Source organism: Oncorhynchus keta, chromosome 1 (genome assembly GCF_023373465.1).
Source record: "Oncorhynchus keta strain PuntledgeMale-10-30-2019 chromosome 1, Oket_V2, whole genome shotgun sequence".
Taxonomy (NCBI): domain Eukaryota; kingdom Metazoa; phylum Chordata; class Actinopteri; order Salmoniformes; family Salmonidae; genus Oncorhynchus; species Oncorhynchus keta.
In genome coordinates this window covers 8,497,375-8,503,374 of record NC_068421.1, presented here as the reverse complement: position 1 = coordinate 8,503,374, position 6,000 = coordinate 8,497,375, and the positions used below count along the sequence as shown (strand labels likewise).

The 6,000-nt window shown below is 45.6% G+C and overlaps 1 protein-coding gene across 2 annotated transcripts in view; it reads left to right on the top strand.

Moving 5' to 3' along the window:
- Positions 1-2,184: 2,184 nt before the first annotated feature.
- The window catches only part of LOC127913929 (SH2B adapter protein 2-like), a 55,966-nt gene continuing 52,150 nt past the window's right edge, over positions 2,185-6,000 (top strand). The window contains exon 1 of one of the 2 annotated variants that reach the window (XM_052487850.1): positions 2,185-2,451. The gene's annotated coding sequence lies outside the window, so the exon portion shown is untranslated. The remainder of the gene's footprint in view (positions 2,452-6,000) is intronic. The other variant, XM_052487934.1, reaches the window with a different exon arrangement.

Genomic DNA, 6,000 nt, shown 5'->3' with positions numbered 1-6,000 from the left:
ATTATAGAGTGTGAATCGACATTAGCGCTGCTTAGACCCAACGCTTTAGGGAGTGTGCGGGTGAGAGAGGGACAGGGAGAGCAGGCACCCCCAAAATACGTGAGGATGGCTAGGGGGGTGGTCCGGAGGTGGGGCTAGCCACCCACTGACTGTAAATTGAAGATTTTTTTTACATTTTTCAAACACCTGAAACAACTTTTTCCTGCAATCGAGAGCCATAATCATTATGCTTAATTCTTTGTAAAAAAATATATACAGTACCAGTCAAAAGTTTGGACTCACCTACTCATTTTAGGGTTTTTCTTTATTTTTACTATTTTCTACATTGTAGAATAATAGTGAAGACATCAACACTATGAAATAACACATATGGAATCATGTAGTAACCAAAAAAGTGTTAAACAAATTCAAATATATTTATATTTTAGCTTCTTCAAAGTAGCCACCCTTTGCCTTGACAGCTTTGCACAATCTTGGCATTCTCTCAACCAACTTCATGGAGGATGTCACCTGGAATGCATTTCAATGAACAGGTGTTCCATCTTAAAAGTTAATTTGTGGAATTTCTTTTTTTCTTAATTCGTTTGAGCCAATCAGTTGTGTTGTGACAAGGTAGGGGTGGTATACAGAAGATATCCCTATTTAGTAAAAGACCAAGTCCATATTATGGCAAGAACAGCTCAAATAAGCAAAGAGAAACGACAGTCCATCATTACTTTAAGACATGAAGGTCAGTCAATCCGGAAAATGTAAAGAGACAGAACGTTTCTTCAAGTGCAGTTGCAAAAACCATCAAGCACTATGATGAAACTATCTCTCATGAGGACCGCCACAGGAAAGGAAGCCCCAGAGTTACCTCTGCTGCAGAGGATAAGGTCATTACAGTTGCCAGCCTCAGAAATTGCAGCCCAAATAAATGCTTCACAGATTGTCTGTTACTTGAACATCTCAACATCAACTGTTCAGAGGAGACTTGCTGCAAAGAAACCACCACTAAAGGACACCAATAAGAAGAAGAGACTTGCTTGGGCCAAGAAACACGAGCAATGGACATTAGACCAGGGGAAATCTGTCCTTTAGTCTGATGAATCCAAATATACGATTTTTGGTTCCAACCACCGTGTCTTTGTGAGATGCAGAGTAGGTGAACAGATGATCTCCACATGTCTGGTTCCCATCGATCTCAGTGCAAGAGGCATCATTAGAGTCCCTGGTTCGAATCCAGGCTGTATCATATCCGGACGTAATTGGGAGTCCCATAGGGCGGCACACAATTGGCCCAGCGTCGTCCTGGTTTGGCCGGGGTAGGCCATCATTGTAAATAATAATTTGTTCTTAACTGACTTGCCTAGTTAAATAAAGGTACAATATCGTGAAGCACGGAGGAGGGGGTGTGATGGTGTGAGGGTGCTTTGCTCGTGACACTGATTTATTTAGAGTTCAAGGCACACTAAAACAGCATGGCTACAACAGCATTCTGCAGCGATACGACGTCCCATCTGATTTGCGCTTACTGGGACTATCATTACGTTTTCAACAGGACAATGACCCAACACACCTCCAGGATGTATAAGGGATATTTGACCAAGAAGGAGAGTGATGGAGTGCTGCATCAGATGACCTGGCCTCCACAATCACCTGACCTCAATCCAATTGAGATGGTTTGGGATGAGTTGGACCGCAGAGTGAAGGAAAAACAGCCAACAAGTGCTCAGCATATGTGGGAACTCCTTCAAGACTGTTGGAAAAGCATTCCAAGTGAATTCCAAGAGTGTGCAAAGCTGTTAACAAGGCAAAGGGTGGCTACTTTAAAGAATCTAGAAACAAAAATATATTTCGATTTCTTTAACACTTTTTTGGTTACTAAATGATTCCATATGTGTTAGTTCATAGTTTTGATGTCTTCACTATTGTTCTACAATGTAGAAAATAGTAAAAGTAAAGAAAAAACCCTTGAAAAAGTGCATCCAAACGTTTAACTGGTACGGTATATATTATTATTTTAATAGGACAAATCTGAGAGGGCACGACGCCTCTGAGTGAGAGAGGGAGAAAAAGAGGGAGACTGGTGGGATTACACACAGTGGACTTCCCTCTGGCTCACAAAAAAAACCCCACCAACGTTTATACCTATGGCAAAGTGAACTGGTTTTGGCAAGCGGGAACCGTGTGCGGCTCCTTTAAGGGCAGACAGCCCCGGAATGAGAGACCGTGGATCCTACAGTGCAGTGTGCTTCCGAATGGATATGGAGAAAATGTAACGACGCGGCCGCTAGTCTCCTATCTCTGTCTAACTGCTCCTCGAGAATAATGATATGAAGACAATTAATACATATTATTGGACTTGATTGGAGAACAACAACAACGACAAAAAGCAATAACGACAAACAACAGAGCAAGGATTGGCTCCCAGACATCAGCGTCGCGCCATGCAGTGAGTCGGACATCGAGGTGAGCGCTGCTGCGTTCATATTTTCCATTTTGTGACTTCCGACTGTTTGGATGTCGCTGGAAGCAATTTAGCGCACATTCTAGCCTACCAGTTACCTTTATAACCGCCGACCTGTAACCTAGGCTACGTCCCACATATAATATTATTTCCTAGGCTATGAAAATGTTTGCGTCGTGCTTTTAGTGAGATCAGGTAGCAACGAGACAGGCAGCTCGGCTCAGCCCTCACTGTGTTCGGTCCAGGTGCTGAAGGATAGCCGTATGTCCAGTCGACTCGCCAACGCGCCTGGTGCTGAAACGCATCCACGTAAAAACCATTATTTCAACACACCGGTAGCCTGTGGTATAACAGACTCGATTGATGCCGTTCTGAGTACACCTCAGTGATTGATGCGCTTCCTCAGAGAAGCCTCAAGACGTTATCTACTCGGGAGTGAGGGTCGCGGTAAAGGACTTTCCCTTAATCCATTTTTTGCGGACCGAGGGGTAGGTCTGTCGAGGGGTAAATGTCTCTCTCTGGTCACTGACCATAACAACATTTTGGTCTCCAGCAGTCATTGACAATCACCAGGGTCTGCCTGTGTCCTGGCCCCGCGAATAGAGTCTCTGTTAATAACGGTCATTAATTGACGCGGATTTCGGGATCGGTTCTTTCACCGGTAGAGTCGGCGCTCAGCCATTCAGCAGCCGGTTATTTCTCATTCATGAGTACCTCCACGGTGCGCACATGCTACCACAGCATATCGATTATTCCCATGAATTAAAAGGCATAGGCTATAGTCATATATTTTACAGTTCGTTCTAATTGGTAATGGTTTATATAGGCATACTGTTATATATTTGTTTTGTTTTGCTTCAATCGCGGCCTGTTTTATTCCATCGACTATGATAAACAGCCCGTGAAGATCAAACAACCATCAAGCCACTTCATACATGTCAGTGTAGTGCAACAACGTATGCTAACCTATACCTATTCCAAGTTTAATAAGTGACGCTTTTGTTACCAGTCTGTAAAAATGCTCCAGTAGCCTGTCAGTTCACATATTTTATTCTCTGATTATAGCCTATGTGTGCACAGTTCATCTTTATAGTTTCAAGACGAAAAATAAAACACTTCTACATCTTGCATTTCAGGATGTTTTTTTTTTTTTTTTTTGTCATCTGTGAAATTAATTTAGTGGGTGAGAGGGACAGGAAGCCGAAACGGAGTCGCGGAATGCCCGTCTCCCACGCTCTATCCTTTATCACGGCCATGTGGAGGCACGCTGCACGAAGGCTCACCCTCAGCTCGCTCAATATTTACATTAGCTCTGTTTGTCTCCGTGCCCTTTCTCACCCCAGAGGACATGCTAATTATGTGTGTTTAACATGCACGGTTGCGTGTGGGTTGTTATAAGTGGGTCGTTGTTACTTGTTTTTACATCACTGGAGGCGCCTGTAGTCTTACACTAGGCACATTCAGAATCAGACGAAAACAAATGATTCCCGAAGGGAGTATTTTTTATAATACTGCACTCCTCAAAGGCATCATTTACATGTTTTTGTGTATTTACTCAGAGTACATTATGCTTGTAGCATGACTCAGTGTTTGGTCATAGAGTAAATTACGTCCTGCCCTGACTACTGTCCTCATGTCAGCCCAATCTGGCTCTATCTATCAGGAGTTAAAAGAGAGGCTGTATCAGTGAATGGGGGTTGGGGTGGGGGGTTAGATTTGTTGCTAGGCTACATCCCACTTCTACCAAGAAAGAACATTCCTCTCTCAGACAGTTGGCTGAGAGTCAGGAAGCGGCCGGCAGGGTTATCAGAGGTCAGGTCAAAGGTCATAGTGTGTGGTCTGTGATGATGAGGCCAGAGCAGGTGAAGGTTGTATAACTCTGACCCCTGACCCCTTTCTTATCTCTGTAGGTCTTATCTACTGGCTGGCTCTATGGGCTGTCATCCTTTCTGCTGCTCCCTCTCTCTCTCTGTCATCCTCTCTTTCTGTCATCCTTTCTGATGCTCCCTCTCTCTCTCTGTCATCCTCTCTTTCTGTCATCCTTTCTGATGCTCCCTCTCTCTCTCTGTCATCCTTTCTGATGCTCCCTCTCTCTCTCTGTCATCCTTTCTGATGCTCCCTCTCTCTCTCTGTCATCCTCTCTTTCTGTCATCCTTTCTTTCTGTCATCCTTTCTGCTGCTCCCTCTCTCTCTCTCTGTCATCCTTTCTGATGCTCCCTCTCTCTCTGTCATCCGTTCTGATGCTCCCTCTCTCTCTGTCATCCTTTCTGCTGCTCCCCCTCTCTCTCTCTGTCATCCTTTCTGATGCTCCCCCTCTCTGTCATCCTTTCTGATGCTCCCTCTCTCTCTCTCTGTCATCCTCTCTTTCTGTCATCCTTTCTTTCTGTCATCCTTTCTGATGCTCCCTCTCTCTTTCTGTCATTCTTTCTTTCTGTCATCCTTTCTGCTGCTCCCTCTCTCTCTCTCTCTCTCTCTCTCTCTGTCATCCTTTCTGATGCTCTCTCTATCTCTGTCATCCTTTCTGATGCTCCCTCTCTCTGTCATCCTTTCTGATGCTCCCTCTCTCTCTGTCATCCTTTCTGCTGCTCCCTCTCTTTCTGTCATCCTTTCTGATGCTCCCTCTCTCTCTCTTCCCTCTCTCTCTGTCATCCTTTCTGATGCTCCCTCTCTTCTGTCATCCTTTCTGATGCTCCCTCTCTCTGTCATCCTCTCTCTGTCATCCTTTCTGATGCTTTCTGTCATCCTTTTTCTGATGCTCCTGCTCTCTCTCTGTCATCCTTTCTGATGCTCCCTCTCTCTCTGTCATCCTTTCTGATGCTCCCTCTCTCTCTGTCATCCTTTCTGCTGCTCCCTCTCTCTCTCTCTGTCATCCTTTCTGATGCTCCCTCTCTCTCTGTCATCCTTTCTGATGCTCCCCCTCTCTGTCATCCTTTCTGATGCTCCCTCTCTCTCTGTCATCCTTTCTGCTGCTCCCTCTCTCTCTTTCTGTCATCCTCTCTTTCTGTCATCCTTTCTTTCTGTCATCCTTTCTGCTGCTCCCTCTCTCTCTCTGTCATCCTTTCTGCTGCTCCCTCTCTTTCTGTCATCCTTTCTGATGCTCCCTCTCTCCCTGTCATCCTTCTGATGCTCCCTCTCTCTCTCTGTCATCCTTTCTGATGCTCTATTTCTCTCTGTCATCCTTTCTGATGCTCCCTCTCTCCCTGTCATCCTTTCTGATGCTCCCTCTCTCTCTGTCATCCTTTCCGATGCTCCCTCTCTCTCTGTCATCCTTTCCGATGCTCCCTCTCTCTCTGTCATCCTTTCTGATGCTCCCTCTCTCTCTGTCATCCTTTCTGATGCTCCCTCTCTCTCTGTCATCTTTTATTTCTATGCATTTAGGCTGCCATTGGTTTCTCTGGCCTCTGGCTTCCTTTGGTGAGTCAGCCAGCCAGCCAGCCAGTCAGCCAGTCAGCCAGCCAGCCAGCCAGTCAGCCAGTCAGCCAGTCAGCCAGCCAGCCAGTCAGCCAGTCAGCCAGTCAGCCAGCCAGCCAGCCAGCCAGCCAGCCAGCCAG